Genomic DNA, 19526 nt, shown 5'->3' on the forward strand with positions numbered 1-19526 from the left:
CCGTGTTCTCCTGGAGTGGAATGGTCAGTGAGCCTGGGGCACTGTTACCAAGTGGGGGGGGCAGTACAGTATGGATTTGATGGGTAGACAGGGGCCAAATCATATCAGTTTATGAGTCCATTGAAAGGAAAACAGCTTTTATTCCAAATGCTCCTGAAAGCCCTGGGACATTTTTGTGTTTGGGAGTGACATGATAGGATTTTTAATTTAATAGATCCCTCTAACAACTACATGGAGAATGGATAAGAATGGAAATACTGGGAGTTCACTTAGGAGGCAAGAATCCATTGGACCAGGATGGTAGCAATGGAGATGAAGAGGAGTGGATGGAATTGAGAAATACTTTGGACCCAGAATTATCAGAACTTCCTAATGGCTTGGAGATCAAAGGACACAGGAAGCAAGTATAATTCCTAGATTTCTTTTATTTGAGCTACAAGGAGAGCAGCCTCAATGCAGGAATTATCTCTTATTTCTCCTCTTTGTGTTTTGCACCTGGAAAAGAACCAAATATATTAGTTGCTCAATAAACATTTGAATGGGTGGGTAGATGAATGTGTTAATTATTTAGAAACACCTTTTTCATATCAGGTTGGGGAAAACAAGCCTATGGGACAGCAGGAAGGGGGCAGTATCCACTCCTCTTTCCTATACCTCTGTGATGCCAGCTTTATTCTTGTCCAGCATCCATTCTTTTCTTTAAGACTTAGCCCAATTTGTTTCCTCCTACCTGCCAAACTAACCTCATTCTATACTCCTCACCCCACCCACTCCATCTATACACATTCTTAAATTTAGGTACATTTTATCCTACCCAGTAATGTTTTCTTGATCCTTCTTTCATGTAGTTGATAAATACCTAAACCAAGAATTTTGTGTCTACACAGTATGATTGCAGTGATGAGAACAAAATGAAGACGAGGAGATATCTCTGAGTCAAAAGAGAAGACACAAGTGTTTGCATAAACAACATAGCATCTGGTCCTCATTCAGAGCCTGCGTGCTCTTGGTTTTCTCGCATTTTTAATGGACCTGGTTATCTAGTTTCCAAGCTCAGAGCAAATTGGAGGAAAGAATTGATCCCTACCAGCTAGCAAATGGACAGCTGTAAGAAGTAACAGAGGACAATCTGACAGCGAGAGAGGAGACCAATAAAGCTCTGAAAAATTAAACAAAAATCCAGGCAATCTGGGATTATTTAGTGAATGGACAATCAGTCTTACACATCTCATCCATTCATTTAACTGTGTGGATCCATCATATACTGGCTCTGAAGTGTACAAGGGTTTTACCAGGCAGAGAAAATTTTAGTATGCTAAAAAGCATTTCATATCAATTGCCTAAATGGAATTTAATGAACAAATTCAGGGCTATTAAAGAAGTTTAATTGTCCAAAATGACTTGAGTTCTAGAGAGCTAATATTTTGTACTGATAAAACTATTAATTACAATTTATTGAGCAACCCTAAGACATGCCAGTCGCTTTAAATACTTGACTTCATTTAAGCTCCACAGTAACTCTACACAATAGGAACTGCTATTGTCTTCATTTTATAGAGGAGGAAACAGGTTCAGAGGGGTTGAGTAACTTGCTTTTGATCACAAAACTAGTTAGTGGCCAATTTTTTTTTAACAACCAAATCAAAAGCTGAAGGAAAGAATAGACAGTGTCTATTCTGTTTTATTTCTCTTAATGTGTAGCCTAGATCTGGTTATACAGGAAGTTCTCAAAAGTAGGGGCTCAGGAAACATTCATCCATCAAATTTGTTCCAGGAATTGTGCTAGGGGCTGGAGATATGTTGGAGAGTAAGTCAAAAACAGACCCTGTCCTCAGGGTGGTGTAACATGAAGAACAGTTTAAACAACAACAATTTATTATGGTCCTACTAAATAAATACGAATCTTATTCTGGATATTTTGGAAGGAGCTAAAGTTTTACTCTTGAAAATAATAAATGCCAGATAAACTGTAAAACTAGAGGTTTGCTTATGAAGAAAACATCTTGACCCTCACCTACATTGTTCCCCATTTCTCAGGTAGCCCACCATTCTCGTTTTGTGTTTCCACCCTTCTGCCTCTTCATCAAAGAGTGACTTAGGGGAAGTGACTTTCTTCTCTCTGGACCTCAGTATCCTCATCTGCATAATGGTTGCATTGGGGGCAGTGAGGAGTGGAGAAAAAGACTGCTATGACACTCTGGTTCTCTCTCCCTCAGACTTCTCTTTCATCAACTTTCTCCCATTATCACCACGGTTGAGTAGCTAGAGAGTAGCTGGAAGGAGCCCATTTGCTTGGCTGATAATGGGTTGAGACAATGCCTCATTGTCTGAAATAGATGGTGGCTGGGAGGGAGTTTATTGTCATCTGGCAGGGGGTGGAAAAAGGGGGTGGAGTGGTTCTGGTTTCCTAGCCCCGAGTGGCTGGCAATTCTGTGAGCATGGGAGGATTCTATAAAAATAGTCCTGCCAAGAAACACCCACGGGTGGCATGAGCACATCAGTTGGGCTGTGGAGGAGTCAAATGTAGAGAAAGAGGCTTGGAGTAGAACATTCTAGGGAGGTTGGATTGGGTAACAAGATCCAGGCTCTAAGTTTTGTTTGGTAGACTTTTTTGGCTCATCTTAACAAAAGGAGGGACCTAAACGTACCAGAAATGGAACCAAATATTAAAACAAATCCAATGAGTACTTATTAAGTGCCTAGTAGGTTCCATGCAATGTCCTCCCTACTACAGAAAACATGACAGACAAGTTTCCTTTCCTCAAGGAATTTATATTCTAGGAGTGGACTCAGTCATTAAGTAGAGAAACAAATAATCTGGATAATTTTCAATAGCAATGACAGCCACAAAGGAAATAAAACCAGACAACATAATCAATGGTGACCGAGGCTGGGGAGAGCAGCCTTCCATACAATGACCAGGGAAGGTTTCTCCGAGATGACAATCCAAATTAGACCTGAAGGTACCAGCCAAGTGAAGCTATGGGGGAAGAACCTTGCAGAGAAATCAAACTGCGTGCAAAGGCTCTGAGCTCAAGCAACCAGTGTGGCTAGAGTAGCAAATGATGACAGTGGTATGAGATTAGGCCAGAGAAGTTTATTCCAAATGCAAAGGGAAGCCCCCAGAGGTTTTAAGACAACATATTTCAGAAGGTCACTTTGTCTGCATTATTGAGACTGGGTGGAAGGTGATAAGAGAGGAACTCAGAGAGGTACTCTCTAGAAGGCCATTGAAGTTCTGTGGCAAGACACAACCGTGGCTTAGAGCTGGAGATGAGAGAAGATTCAGAATATGTTTTGGAGAAAGAGCCATCAAGGGGGCAGAAGAGTCGGCAGGAGCTTCAGCAGCCATAGGAACCACCCGCTCTCTGAATCTTCTATGGGCACATCTGCTCCACTCTCTCCTCTCCCAGGGAGATTCCTCTGCTTACACATCTAGTTTGCCTGCTGCCTGTCCCAGACTCAGGACACCTTTCAGCCTCAGCTCCTACTGCTCATTGGCTCAGCCTAGTTCATGGGCCAGAAGGAGGATCTGATGGGCCCGGCTCATCTCCTTTCTCTTGGTCAGGTGCTCAGAGAAAGTGGGCACACTGAATCAAAACAGGGCCACTGAACAAGCAGGGTCTGTGGAGGGGCGATGGGGCAACCTCTCTCGGAAGGTGCCATGTTCTTTCTACAGATGAGTGTCACAGGCCCAGGAGTAACCTCAGCTGGGAGCACCTCTGCATCACTTATTGTTCCAGGGACTGTTCTCATTGCTTAATATATAATCACTCATTTAATCCTCACAGCTGTCCCATCAGATAGAGACTAGTATTGCCATTTTGCAGAAGAGGAAACAAACACAGCATAAGTGACTTTCCAAAGTGACACAGCTGGTAAAGAGTGAAATTGGAATTCAAAGTCAAGTGTCTGGCCCCAGAGGTCCCAATCTTAGCCACTATTGAAATGTTTGCTAAGCTCTGGATCAGATATTACTGGGGGAATCTTGAACATGGATGTTAAAAAAAAATAGTAATAGATGTTGCTACAGCAGCTGCTGCTGCTGACAAAGATGTGTCGTCCAGGGAAGCCAAGAGGAGGCCTGTTGCCCTGCCTGGCTTAAGCTCCACATCATCCGTTTACTAGCTGTGATCTGGGTAAAGAAGTATAACTTTTTGAGCCTCAAGTGTCTCATCGAAAAACCAGAGATAATATCTATCCTAGCTATTTCCCAAGGGTTGTTTGTAAAACAATAATTACAATGCCGTGGGGAAAGTGCTTTGGTAAATTAAGAATGAAAGGATGTGGGAGCCCAGAGGCTTAGAACAGACTAAGGAAAGAAGAGGCCTAGCCCAGGAAACTCCATGTCCACAGGTCTGGGGACCTAAGCTGAGGGACCAGCCAGCGGTGTGGAAGTAAGAAGTCTTAAGTGCTGTGCTTCATCCTGAAGACCATGGGAGCTGAGGAAGGGTTTTAAGCAGGGGATAGAGAAGTTATGCCTTCAGATGTGTCCAATGACCAGTGTGAAGAATGACTCTCAGCAAGGCAAGACTACAGACGGGGAAACAGGAAGCAGTGGCAGCAATGCAAATGAGAGGTGAGGGTATGAGCTCAAGCAATGGAGGAGAGAGATTTAGGCTGGTCACCTGCAGAATGCAGAGCATCTGGGATCCCACTACACCCAAATCTAGAACAACAACGTGGTCTAATAGAGAATGGGTGTGTCCTCCCAGATTTAAGTAGACATTTAACAGGGACTCCATAGCTGAATAGTGTTTGTCTCTCAGGTAGATGACTCTCCGTTGAAATTTTGTTTCTCTAAATTCTTCAAAGGCTAGGCTCTTTGCTTTGTCGGCAAGGCCCGCCCACCCTGGCCTCCCACGTGTGGATCATGACCTTCCCTGGGAAGACAGGTATGAAGACCTAGGCTTGGCCACTTTGCATAGCACATTGGGTCAATTTGCATTTCCAGAGGCTTGTTTCTCATTGAAAGGGGGTCCTAGTAGGTTTTTTCTCTTTTGTTGGTCCTGCGGCATCAGATGAAAGTTGCCTGGAAATCAGGGCAAATTCCTTTCAGCTCACAATGTGTCCAGTGGACACCCAGCAGGCTAAGCAAGGACACGCAGAAGGAAACCCCTGCTTCATTCAATGCTTTTGCCTCCTCACGAGCCCCCCCCCACGCGCACGCGCACGCGCACGCGCACGCACACACACAGCACAAATCCACTGGGCCCCCTGGGCCCACGCCTTTACACTAGTCCTTCTCCAAGGCATCTTGGAAGCCCAGGGTTGCCTCCACACGCCACCATTGTCTTCTCCCCTGGGGTTGGTTTATGGAAGCCTACATATTCCAAACCCTCAAAAAAAATTTTTTTTTAATCTCTCCTTTCTGGGTCTTTGCATGGAAAAACCAAAGACGTATCCTTCATGGAGAAAAATATAGTAGAAGTCTGGTGCCATGAATCTCACTGGCTTCCTTAGACTGCAGGCCTTTACCATGAGGGTGTGATGCTCTGCTCCAAATCTTGTGCATGTTGGTTCCAGTAACAATACCTTGAGTTCCAGGGAACAGGGATTCCAGCTCTATCAGGCTTTATTCCTGTTTTGCTGCAGTTCTGAGAATAGCTTTTTAAATGTTTAGATACAATTCCAGCAGGCTTTATTTAGTTTAAAGCAAAACTAAACACTACTGGTGAAGACATAGGGGAACCATGCATTCAACCACTATTTATTGAGAACCCACTCTCGGCGAGGTGTTGCTCTAGGCTAAAGTCACTGTGGTATAGTAAATAAACAGGCAATATCCCTACTTTGTGGAATCTACATTCTGATGTAATTCATTGTGCTAGTACTGTGCATACCTCCTAAAAAGCAGAATGCATCAAAAACCCTAAAAATATGTGTGCATGCCTTAGCAGTTTTGTACCTGTATATGTACAAGACTGAAAAGTTTTTGAAAGGGTAAAAATTGAGAAAACAAAATCCAAGTATATAACATTAAGTAAGTAGTTAAACTAATGATGGTCCATTTTTATAACAGAATACCATGCTAAAAATAATACAGAACACTTATGGATTTGGGAAAATGTTCATGCTATTTTACCCCATGAAAAATTGAGACACTAAACAGTAGGTGGAGTATGATTTCATTTGTATAAAATATATATGGATAGAAAAATGTTGAAAAGTTATCACTTAATTTATTGATATTTACTGAGCACTTACTTTGTGCCTGGGTGCTGAGGATACAGAAATGAACAAGATAAGCAAAGTCTTTTCCCTTAAGGAATTTGTGCTGGTTATCTTTGAGTGGTAGACTCTTTGGTAACCTTTACTTTTTCCATTTGTTTTTCTGTGCTGCCTATGTCTTCTAAGCTAATCTAATACCCCCTTTTAAATTACTTCAAAATTAAACATGATTTAGAACAAAAATTTTAGAGACATCATTTATAGCCATCTCTTGTGTCCTTCCTCCCTCTGAGCAAATAGCCCAGGATGGGCAAATGGGGACAACCAGAGGGCAAGAACCAGAGAGACAGAGAGCGTGAGATGAGGGTCAGGGATGAAAAGAAGACACGACATTCTGGCCAAGACCTCAGTGAGTAAGGAGCCAGAAAACACACGAAGCCGAGACCAGGGAGCAGGGAGAGTAAGAACAAAATAGAAACCAAGGCTATGCCCAAATCCCTTCTTAGTGCTGGCTCCAGGAACAGAGGGGATCTGCAGGATTAAAGGCCCAGGTTCCAGGTGGGCATCTTCTGCCACCCCATTAACAGGTCCACCATCTGAGAACCACCCAAATGTCCAGAACGAAAACGGTTACCTAAATTAAGATTCTTTTAATATTTAGTCATTATAAATTTAGCCAAATAAAATTTTAAGATTTTAGCCAAGGTTTTATTCTTTCCTGACCGTTCCTTGGAGACGTGGAAATGAAGCGAGCTGCTGAGGTGCCCAGGGGTACTCCGAGAAGGAGGTCCCATGCCCTCGCCTGCATCATCTGCCCCTCCCCAAAAGCAAGCACTGAAAGGAGTGGAAATACTTTTTTTAAAAAGGTTTGGGGAAATTGAGAGGTGAGGAGATTGTGCCTCCCTTCTCGGGGGGGATGTCCAGGGAGATGGCCCCACTGCCCCCACCCCGGCTTGGTTTCACACAGCGGAGGAGGAAGGCTGGCAGGCTGTCTCTACGCAGAGCAGGCCTGTGGTGGCCCCTTCTGTCTCCTCCGGTGAATTAGCCAAAGTTTGTCTAGACCTCCGTGAGGGGTGTACAAGGGCTGAGAGGGGCTGGTGGGTCAGAAGGGGTCTCGAGGAGGGGCAAGGGAGTGCAGAGCATGTGGAGCCATGACCAGAGGCCACAACCGGCCCACGGACATCTCGGTGGAGGCCGGTGTGAAGGTGTGCCGGCCATCGAAGGTCAGAGAGGGCCTGACTCTTGCCAGCAGCTGCCAACCTAGACCAGGTGAGTCAGCGCTGGCCATTTGTTTGTTCTCAGATCCTTCCCCACCCTTAGGTGCCGCGTCTCTGCTCTCTCTCAGCAAGAACCATGTGTCCCAGGATCCTTTGTCAACCACCTTCTAGGTAGGTTTGGTCAATGAGGGGCAGTGGGAGAAGACTGAAGTGCAGGAATAGGGGAGAAGTTAGAGCATTTCTCTCTCTCTTGCCTCAGTGGAGCTCCAGCTCCTCAGGCAGTCCTGTCTCCTTGTGATCCCAGCACCAGCTAACCAGCCCCTCCCTGCATGGTCCTAGCTCCTGGCACGCGGCCCCAGCCATTGTCCTAGCACGAGGACCCTGGCTTCTGGGCTCTGTGCCACCATCACCACCTTGTGTCCTACCAACTCGAGTAGTGATAGAAGCTGCCCCTGCAGCTGATCACCGTCCCTGTTTTTGGCTTCTCAGTGATTCCATAATCTACATGTCCTATTTCTTGTGCAGTGCTTGCTTGGCTTATCTTTCCCTTACCCCAAACTGAGGTCTCAATGCCGTGTGAGACCCCTGGGAGTTTAGCACAATCCTAGAGGGAAGGAAGAAGCCGGAATACCCTAAAGTAACTAAAGTTGCCCCAAAGAAGCCTAGGAAAACTTTGGATGACTTTGTTTCCCTGGAACTGATTAAGTAGTTTGTTTTTATTTGTTTCTTTGCTTTTGCCATCAGGTATAAAGGGAGTTCAAAATTAAGTTATAGAAAAATAAAATGATCATCTTTGTACACTTGAATATGTAATGTGTAAATTTCTTACTATATTAAGTATCAACATGAAATGTAATAGGCCATCGCCACAACTAAGCAAAATTTGTATGCAAGTAGACAAAGGCAAGAAAAGCGGTAGGAAAAATGAATTTCTTATGTTGGGGTAGGAAGATGTCATATATATGAATAAACTCCATGTTATCCTCTGAAAAAGGGTCTGTCTTCACAGTAAGATAATTCCTCAAGGTCAATGGGAGCTGGTGCAGTGTAGACATCTGTGTGGAAGACGGCAAATATTCTTCCTCTGGAGCAAGTGAGCAGGGACATTTTAACTATATGGAAAAGCTGACAGAATCTGAGGTGTAAATCTAAAAATATAGGCAGGGAGCAAAGAATAGCAGAGGCGCTAAGATGCAAGTATCAGAAACCAATGTTAGAACCTCCCTGAAGTCACATCATAATTAAACTAGGTCAGCTGGAAAGCTTTGCTTACTCAAGGCTGAGAGAGTCAAGGGACCCCAAGAAAAAGAAGGCAGTTTGTCCAGTTTAGGGGTTCGCTCCCTGCTGAGGTTAGATGACACGACATTGCGCTCCCACAACCCTGTCCTTGGACTTCTGTGAGCCTGATCCCGGGCTAGAGGGGCCACCCCAGGGAGATGAGTGGATAGTGCCTGCAGTAAATTTCGAAAGTAAAGCTGACCAATGGGAGACAATTTAGCCTAGAGTTTCTAAGTATCAACTTGGAGCCTGGCAGGCAGAATTTGATCCCAGTTAACCATGTCCCCCAAGACAGCCCTTAACTTTTCTGAGCCTCAGTCCCCCCATCCGATAATAGTGATGATGATGGAAACTGCCCTGGAGGGTTTTTAGAAGTAGCAAATGAGAGGATGCTGGTAAAATGCTTAGCATGGAAGCCCTCAATCAATGGTGGCTATTATCATTATCATTGGAATCAGGATCCCTAAATTGATTTTTTTGGAATAAACTAAAGATGCCAAATGCAACAGATCTTGAGACATAGATCCTGTCCTAGGCATTATGGGAGAATGTGAAATGAACACGCCCAGTTACGCCTTTCTTGAATGCACTGTTGCATTTAAGAAATGCACTGCTGGTTGAAGGGGCTTGATAAGGGCAAAAACCCTGTTAGAAAAGCTGAAGACTCAAAGAAGGACCACTTACTGAAGCTGATGCTGGTAGGACACAAGCTCCAGGTACAAAGGGTTTTGAGTAAGAGGTTTACTCATCTGTTTAATAAGCACCTCTTTCCTCGGGGCTCTCAGATAGCTCAGAGGGAAGATTCTGGGCCCTCATCCACATCACTCACCCAGGACAGCCTCAGGAAGCACCCCTCCCAATTCAGCTCGTCACTTGGCCACCAACCTGGGCCTGCATGGAAAGGACGCAGATGGGCCGACAGAAAGGGGCTGCCGGGTAATGGCCTTCGTCTGGCTGCACAGCCAATCTCAGGAAATTAAATTACAGATCCATGCCTAAGGTTTCCCAGGCCTGTAACTCGTAACATTTCAGAGGGCCAGGACACCTTTAGAAAATCTGATGAAAACTTTGGACCCTCCCCAGAAGAAATGCACACATGCAGATACATACAGTATCTCCGCACACTGTCGCACAGTATTTATGGAGGCTGCACAAACTTCCTAAAGACAAAAGCTAAATTGGTTCATGGCAAGACTTTTTAATCCTTGAACAGGAAATTTCAAGTGACATCCCTTAGGATAAATGATAATGTAAAAAAAACGAAAACAAAACTATATTCTTTTTTTTTTTGCAAAGACCAGTGGCTCTCCTTGCCAGAGGATTTGCGTGACACTAAATTCAGGGTCTCCTGTAGTAAGGTCCAATTTTCACTCACATTCCAAACTCCAGTCACTACTTCACACGATGGACTTCTTCCCAAATGTTTCTCATGCTGTGACGTCCCCAAGGCACACCCCAGTTGTCCCTCCTAAGCAGCAGGGCTGTCAAGGCAAGCCTCATTTCAAAGCCATCAGGGCAAAGGCAAGAGGTTGAATAATTCCAATTAGCAGAAGCCCCACCAACTCCAAACAGCTCCTTACCACTTCATCATCTTTTCCCTCCAAGGAATGAATCGCAATTGCCACCAACATCCTGGAAACAAAAGCCGACAGAATAAACACGGTGCCTGCCCGGCAGACCCCAGGATTAAAATGTAATCTCAAAATAAAGTCTAATAACTTCCCCCTTTTTGAACACACTTGGAATAAAATTAGCATATAAATCAAAGCTTAATTAGGACATTGTAACAATGTACAGCACCGGCTGGATTAAGGGTTTCAGGCCTAATATGATGCATCAAATAAACACCGTAATTAGAGAACAAAATCAGGGCAGTCTCCTGGTAATCAATCACCCAGCTAGGTTCGAGCCTTTCAACTTGAGGGTCACCTCTGTTTTCTGTCTTGTAGATCTTGCCTTCCAGCCAGTTTCACTCAAGAGACTTCACTCATCTTTCAGTCTGTGTCTCTGGCATGTCTCTCCAGCTCTTAGCTCTCAAAGGAGGTCCTGGCACTGAGCAGGGATGGGAGAGACCTGTAGGTCACTCAGAAGAACAGTGTGTGGGCTCCCAGGTTGACATATTTATTCCTTTTTTGAACTACTTTAGCGACTTGTTTTATCCAATCTAGGCAAGCACTTGCCTAGGACAGGAAGCAAGGAACCCTTAAATGTCTCCTCTACTACCACTAAGCTCCAGCCACACCGACCTCCTTGCCATTCCACCCACACACCAAGCAAATACCTGCCCCTGGACCTTGACACAAGCTGTTCCCTCTCCCTAGTACCTTCTCCTCCCTTATGGCTTTCTCCCTCGTGTCATTCAGATCGTTCTACTACAATGTCACCTCATCACAGAGGTCTTCCTTCACTCCCCCCGCCATTTAAATTAGCACCTCCTATTACTCTTTCACTCCCTTTGAGTTTGAGGGGCTGAAAAATAGCAGCTTTCATCCACAATTGGTTCTAATCCAACGGGAAAGTAAAAAAGAGGGAAAAGCAGATAGGAGACCAAAAGACACCATTATTTCCCTTAGAGCTAACGTTAAAAATGTGGCTCACAGCCACGACCAAGTGCACCTCCAGTACAGACTTGCCGGCAGGGCGGGGCGCGGGGCGGGGTAGGAGGAGCCGAGCAGGCTAGGGCTGGGGCTTCTCTGGGCAGGCTCACTCCCAGACACGAAAAGGAGCATGGCCGAGCCTCACATGCCCTGCCTGTATCCCGACTCCCCAGCAGTGACCCGGAGCCCCTCCTTGGAGGAGTGTTCTAGGAGGAGCTTTGTCCGCGGAGAAGAGATCAGGAGGAAGGGAAGACCAGCCCCTCCCTGCACACCTGCCGTAGTCTTCCTCCTAGGGCTTCAACACCTGATTACTGACACCGGAATTTGTTTCTTTTCCATCTTCCCCCACTAAATGCCACCTTCATGAGGGCGGGAACTTTGCTTCCTTTACCGCCCATGTCCACGGGCCTAGAACAGTGTCTGGCACATAGTAGGCTGTCAGTAAATATTTGAGGAGTAAATCCACGAAGGAGGGATTCGTCATTCAAAGATGTTTGAAGGAGCTGTCTTCTTGGGCTGCAAAGTGCCTGTGCACCTCTAATCCTTTAGACTTGGGAACTGATCACTTTCTCTGGTTCAAGCCCAGGCTGAAGGAAACAGAGCTTTTCCTCTGGAAAGTCCTGTATAATTACCTACAATGTCCTTGACTCTCCACCTGATTTCCCCACCTGTTTCAGCCTCCCTACCCCCTGATGCCACACAGTGGAAGCTCCATGAAGGCAGAGCACTGTGTGTCTCGTTCACTGCTCTATTCCCTTCACCAAGCACAGTATCTGGCTTAATTAACAGTGGCAGCAGGAGGAAAAAAAGGGAAGAAGGGAGGGAGGAAGGAAAGAAGGCTGGAAGGCTGGAAGGCTGGGTCTCCTTTCCGTCTAACCTCCCTGCCCCTCAGGGCTGGTCCTCTCACGTCAGGGGAGCGTGTGACCCAGCTCTCCACAGTCAAAGGGGGAGGGCAGTACCATCTTCATCTAATAGAGCAGGCCAGAGGCCAGAGAGGTGACGCAAGCTGCCCAAGGTCAGCAGTGGCAGCAGAAGTGACTAGGATCCACACCTCCTGACTCCAAGGACAGTGCTCATCGAATGGCCCTTGCTCTCCTAGGAGCACACGCCCTCAGCGCCACGCCGTGGCCCTGTTGGTCTGGACAGGCTCTGATGAGAGTAGCATGGCAGGCCCTCTTCCCTTCAGCGTCTGGGAAGGGCACAGTCCATGCTGCCGGAAGCTGGGCTCGGGGGGCTGGGCCACCGCACTGGCACATGGGCAGAGGCTGCCTCAGCGCGCCTGCCTCCGCTTGCTTGTTCCACCTCCCAGTGACTGCTGGCTCCCATCATGCCTCCCAGACAGAGCCCTGCAGACATCCCCGGCCAAGTCACATTTCCTGAGCTTCTGGGCTCCATCCAGGCTCTGGCTCTGCTGGGGAGGGGGAATCCAGATAAGTGGCACAGACCCTGCCCAGAGGGGCCTGGTGGGGGTGGCAGATGCATAAACAAATGCAGCGCAGGCCCAGACCTGCCTCTTCTGTGCTGGACTAACCAACTGAAGACAGTTCCCGTTACTGAGTATCCACTCTGGGCCAAGTGTCAAGCGAAGTCCGTCACATCCATCAGCTCCCTTAATCTCACAACAGCTCTATGAAGCAGTTGCTATTACTAGCAGCCCCGTTTCGCTGATGAGGAAACTGAGGCTGAGAAAGGGAAATGATTTGTTGAAAGTCACACAAGTGGGATATGGTGAAACCAAGATTCAAGCCCAGGTCTGTCTATTGCCAAAGCCAGAGAGCTACCCTGCCCCCACCCCGGTTCTCCCCCAGGCTGACCGGAAGGAGGGATGACTAAGCAAGGACCCCTGTAGGGCGGCAGCTCCTCAGCCTCCACCTGTCTACACAGAACACTTGCCATCTCTCTGTATTGTTAATCATGTCATTCTAGCTCATGGAACCCCATCCCTGTCCTGCTAAAACCTTCAAGGCCCAGTTCAAACATCACCACTCTGCAACCACTCTCCCAGGGTCCAACTTAGTCACCCTGCCTTCCCCTGCTTGCGTCCTTAAGAGAACACACCTCTATTTCAGTGGCTGTCAAAGTGTGGTGCCGGGACCAGCAGAATCAGCTGTACCTGGAATTTGTAAGAAACACAAATTCTCAAATCCCGACTCAGAGCTCTTGAATCAGAAATTCGGGGGGTGGGGCCAGCAACCTGTGTTTTAACAAACCCTCAAGCTGAGCTGGACGCACATTCAACTTTGAGAAATACTGCTCTATTTTAACACATCTCATTAGAGCCATTTGAGAAAATTACTAGACTTTGAGGACCTTCAGAGCCAGGACTGGGTGGTGTTTAGCGTTTGTCACTTGGTAGGTGCTCCATTGCCTTTGAAAGTGCTTCCTCTGCCTGCAAGCTTGTGGCTTAGGAAGGTCAGCAATGACTTTGGCTGAACTGGAGTCAGCTGGCCCTTCCTGTGTCCTTTGCCATGGGCCTCCTCCTCCAACATGCCACCTACTTGTTAGAGGAGAGCACCACGCTTTCTCATTCATTCCTTTCAGAAATATGTATTAGGAGTCAATCAGACACCAGGCACTGCTAAGCATGAGGGATTTAGCGGTGAGCAAAATAGGCTCTGTCCCCATCCTCAAGAGCTTACAGTCCAGCAGGGAATCAGCCAGCCATCAAATACTGATAACTAACTTTAAATGGCATTTGCATTTAATTCTCAGGACCACCCTAAACTGGGTACTATAATCATCCATTTTCTACAGGCAAGGGAACAGGAGTAGAGAGGAAAAATACCAAGTCCAAGTTCCTAGTTTGTAAGTGATGGAGCCAGGATTTGAATCCAGTGGAGATTCATCCCTGCTCTTAACCAGAACAGTATGCCCTCTTAAAATAATTACAAAATAAAAGTGCGTGCTTTGATAATCACCGTGAAAACAGTACATGGGAGTACATGACAAGGAAATGGATGTAGCCAGCGGGGGGAGAGGCAGTGTCGGAGAAGACTTCCTGGAAGACAAGTAGGAGTGATCTAGGCAAACTGGTGAGGTGAGGCCGGGTGCAGGAGAAGCCTTTCCATGCAGAGGATCTGCACTTGCAAAGGCCTTGAGGAGGAGGCCTGAGCGATGGAAGCACAGAAGGTGAGGCCAGGGAGGGGCATGACCCCAACGAAGCAGACGCTCACGGACCGTGTCAGCAGTTCATTCCTCAGCCTCTGTCCAGCACGGGAGCATCCACCTTTCCGAAGAAATGTTGTCAAACTAGGGTCCCAAATTGATGGGCAGTTCCAGTGTATGTGGAAAGTGGTTCAAGTCCAGAAAATCTCTTCCTTCATCTATTCCCATTCAGGAATATTGATTGAATGCCTACCATGTGCCAAGCTCATGATACAGCCCTAGTCCTCCTGGAGCATGTCCAGGGCATGTCCAGAGAAAGAGAACTTGCCAATAACTTACATTCTGCATCAGCACTGAGCACCCTCTGTGGGCCAGGTACAGTGCTCTTTTTGAAGGTGCTCTTTTTGAAGGTGCTCTTTTGAAAGGTCTGTTTTGCATTTTAATGAGAAACCAAAGGCGTGACAGTAAAATCACAATTAGATTTCCTAGTAACCAAAATGGGTACCCCTTAACAATCTCAACAATCACTTACATTTCACAGGATTTGAAACATTTCTTAAGACACTAGCATAGGATAAATCATTTTTGGCTGCTCCATAAAGTGAACTTTGCTAATAGAATCTAGGGTAATGAAATGAATGTCTACAGGCCTGTAATTCATTCTGCATAACATTTACACACTCTACTCTGCTGAAATCTTGTTAAATTACTTTAGTGAGCAAAGCTCAGCCTAAAGGGGAGGTGGAGAACTAGCACAGATAGGTTCCAAAAGGACTTCAGAGAACATTTTCAAAACCTGTGTTCTTTACACCCAAAGCACAAGCAACAAAAGGAAATATAGATAAATGTCCTTCATCAAAATTTAAAATCTTTGTGCTTCAAAGAATTTTATCATGAAAGTGAAATGGCAAGCTACTCAATGGAAGAAACTATCTGGAAACCACATATCCAATAAGGGCTTGATATCCAGATTATCAAAAATGATTTATCCTATGCTAGCATTTTAAGAAATGTTTCAAATCCTGTGAAATGTAAGTGGTTGTTGAGATTGTTAAGGGATGCCCATTTTGGTTACTAGGAAGGCTAGTTGTGATTTTTACATCATGCCTTTGGTTTCTCATTAAAATGCCTACAACTCAATGATAAAAACACAAACAACACAATTGAAAAGTGGGCAAAAGGCTTGAATAGATTTTTCTCCAAAGAGTGTATGCAAATGGCTAATAAGCACATGAAAAGATGCTCAACATCATTAGCTAATAGGGAAATACAAATCAAAACCACAATGAGATACCATTTCACACCCACTAGAATGTCTATTTAAAAAAAACAAACAGAAAGTTACAAACTTCAGAGAAAATCTGGAGAAATAGGAACACTCATTCATTGCTGGTGAGAATATAAAATGGTCTAGCCGCTGTGAAGGACAGTTTGGCAGTTCCTTAGAAAGCTAAGTATAGAATTACCATTTGTCCTGTCAATCCCCAAAATAACTTAAAGCAGGGACTTGAACAGATATTTGTACACTGAAGTTTATAGTGGCATTATTCACAATTGTCAAAAGATGAAAGAAACCCAGGTGTCCATCAACTGATGTGTGTATTAGCAAAATGTGGTGTATACATACAAAGGAGCATTACTGAGAATTAAAAAGAAATGAGGTTCTTATTCATGCAACAACATGGGTAAAACTTGAAGACATCATGTTGAATAAAATAAAAAAGATACAAAAGGACAAATATTGTATTTTCTCACTGAAATGAAATATTTAGAATAAGCAAACTCATAAAGTCAGAATCTTGAATATAGGAGTGGGCTAGGAGTAGGGAATGGGGAGTTAATGTGAAAATTGTACAGAATTTCTATTTGGGGGTAGTTGTAAAGTTTTGTAACGGATGGTAGTGATGGTAGCACAACATTGTGGATGCAGCTAACAGCCCCGAATTATATATGTGAATGTGATTAAAAGGGGGAAATTTTAGGTCAGATATATGATACTAGACAAAACAAATGGAAAAAATAGAAAAATATGTGTGTGTTACTAGAATAAAAATTAAAAGAAAAAACAGCACTGTACAACACAACCCTATTGTAAACAATGGACTATAAGTAATTGTACAATTGTAAAAACATTCTTTCATGAATTATAACAAATGTACCACACTAATGCAAGGTGTTAATAATAGAGTGAGATATGGGAACTCTGTATTTTGTGTATTTTATGTGTGATATCTCTGTAAAACTACAACTTCTCCAATCAAAAAAATTAATTAAAAAATAATAATAAACCCTGTCTGTGTTGCCTGTTTTATTTGTTTGTTTTTCCCCTGTGAACTGAGGCAAGCCAGATACCCCTGAAACTGGACAGCTTGCTCTCTCATTGCACTGGGATGAAAACCAAACTCTCTGACTTTGTCCAGAAGTTCCTACATAACCTGGCCACCACCCATCTTTTCTACAACTCCTTTCCCCTCACTCACTTCTTTGTGCAACTCAAGTAAAGCAGAAAGTTTGGAGAGGAGACCCACAATGCTAGGCTCAGGCAAGAGAGAGCAGTGACAAAAATTCTGTGAGTCCATTGGCGTTGACATCTGCTCATTTGACCAGCAACAAGACACCACGAAACCAAACAGTGGAGCAGAGCCTAGCCCTGTCATAGCTTGATAAATGGAGAATCAAATTAATCTGTTATAATCCAAAACCACAGGAATAACCAACATGCACTTAGATGTCCATAGAAGAAATTATTATCCAGCCATTTTAGAATGATACTCTTAAAGAATTTTATTGACACTGAAAAATGCTCACTGTAGAATGCGAAATCAAATGATCTTAGTTTATGGCATTGTGAAATAATTAATTCATTCTATAAATGTGTCAGGCACTGTTCTGGGCACTAAGGAATTAGAAGGGAATAAAACATGAAAATCTCTCCCCTCATAGAATTCCCAGTCCAAGGGAGAGATAGACCATAAACACATAAATAATTAAAAGACACATGTCAGGGAAGCAGACTTGGCCCAATGGATAGGGCGTCCACCTACCACATGGGAGGTCCGCAGTTTAAACCCCGGGCCTCCTTGACCCATGTGGAGCTGGCCCATGCTCAGTGCTGATGTGTGCAAGGAGTGCCGTGCCACTTAGGGGTGTCCCCGTGTAGGGGAGCCCCACGCACAAGGAGTGTGCCCTGTAAGGACAGCCACAGCACGAAAGAAAGTGCAGTCTGCCCAAGAATTACACGCACACACAGAGAGCTAACACAACAAGATGACACAACAAAAAAGAAACACAGATTCCGGTGTGGCTAATAAGGATAGAAGTGGTCACAGAAAAACACACAGAGAATAGACACAGAGAGCAGACAACTGGGGGGGGGGGCGGAGAAGGGGAGAGAAATAAATTAAAAAAATAAATCTAAGAGACACATGTCAGATAATAATAAGTACAGTTGAGAAAAATCAGTAAGTACAGTCTAAAAAAATCAGTAATAAGTACAGTCAAAAAATTAGTAAATAAGTGCAATCTAGAAAAATCAGGAATAAGTATTGTTGAGAAAAATCAAGGGAGAAATTATTTCTTCCTTATGCTCTAATGTATTTTCCAATGAATATATATTTATGATCAGAAAAAAATTTTTCTTTAGAAAAAAGAGGCAATTTTTAAAAATGATTGGATTAAGAATAACTGAAATTGGTTCATAGCTTAGACCTCAATCCACTTGGTTTCAGAAGGATGGCCGTGTCAAACAATGGACAGATGATCAGATGTCCACCGCTGGGCAGAGAGACAGACACAGGACAGGCCCTGGTTTGCAGTGACCCAGGGGGCAGGCAGGTTACGCACACAGCTGCCCAGTTCCTAGAGCCAGCCTCAGCTTCAGGATGCCACAGAAGCAAAGTTCCCAGAATCAGGGCAGTGTTGACAGCAAGATGCCCCTGTTGACCCCAAAACTTCAAATATGCTCCCATAGTGAGGCCAGGCTTGCTCTCTGAACCCAGGCTGGAGATGAGCCTGCAGGGGGCACGGGAGGAGCAGCTCTGGACGGGGAGTCAAGAGGCCTCTGTTTTAATCCCTGCTCTGCCCTTGACCTTCCAATGTGACGTAACACCTCCCAGATGGACGGTTCATTCAATGAATTCCATTTTTAAAGTCCCGTACAAGATACTGTTATCTTTCTTCCTATCCTTTTCCAGGACTGTCCTTTGCTCTGGCTCTGGCTTGAACCCATTGGATGAATTCTTTAGGCCACTAGGTGCAGAATGAATGCGCGCACAGGCTGAGAGAGATAAGACAGCAAATGAGAACCCCAAATGGCACAGGTCGAGCTAGGGAGGTGAAGGATATTCTAGAAAAGGGCTGGCCCAGGACCAGTGCCTCCTTGAGCCCACCTGCAGGACAGCACTCGACTCACTCCCCACTGCGCTGCGGGCTTCCTGGGATAGTCCTGCCTATTCAGCAGGCTCCATCTCGCCAAGGGATTTACCTCCATCTCCATCCCGCCAGGACGTGCGAGCCCCAGGTGCAGCCTTCCTGCCTCCTTCCTGCAACGGCTCCATAGTCCAGAGGCCTGGGCTTTGGGGCCGAGCAATCAAGAGTAGAAATTGCTAAACTTTGCCCCTCCTGAGTCATGTGATCTTGGACAAGTTATTTCATCACTCTGGGCCCCTGTTTTCTCCTCTGTAAACTGCGGATTTGCCCACCTCCAGTAGTCTTTGAGAGAATGAAAAGAAAGAATAGTCATGGCACTACGATGTGAACTACGGTCCAGGCTCAGGGGCAATGCCCCAGGATGCATTTATCAATTGCAATGAATGTGCCACACTAATGAAGGATGTTGTGTACGTGGGGGGGTGTGGGAGGTATGGGGAGTGGGGCATATGGGAATCCCTATATTTTTGGTGTAGCATTTCTGCAATCTAATTATCCTTTTAAAAACTATATATATATATATATTTAAAAGTATTCTTGGGGGGCTTGGCACTTATAGGCACTGAGTAAACAACAGCCATCGCTCTTTTTATTCTTGCGCCCCCTTCCTATTTTCAGAGCAGCTTGGCATCTATCACAGCCTTTTCTCCACTTGAACCCCAACGATAGTCTCCCTCCCTCTGGATTTTCTTGCTGTGCCCTTGGTGTCCACACACCACTTGTGTGAACA

At 45.1% G+C, this 19526-nt stretch overlaps 1 long non-coding RNA gene across 1 annotated transcript; it reads right to left on the reverse strand.

Moving 5' to 3' along the window:
• Positions 1-408: 408 nt before the first annotated feature.
• On the reverse strand, positions 409-18975 carry LOC131280050 (uncharacterized). Its single transcript, XR_009187620.2, has 3 exons — positions 18852-18975; positions 10247-10298; positions 409-495 (listed from the first exon to the last, which is right to left on the reverse strand). It is a non-coding gene; the product is annotated as an uncharacterized lncRNA (long non-coding RNA).
• Positions 18976-19526: the final 551 nt, after the last annotated feature.

The sequence above is a fragment of the Dasypus novemcinctus genome, chromosome 10 (genome assembly GCF_030445035.2).
Source record: "Dasypus novemcinctus isolate mDasNov1 chromosome 10, mDasNov1.1.hap2, whole genome shotgun sequence".
NCBI classification, from domain to species: domain Eukaryota; kingdom Metazoa; phylum Chordata; class Mammalia; order Cingulata; family Dasypodidae; genus Dasypus; species Dasypus novemcinctus.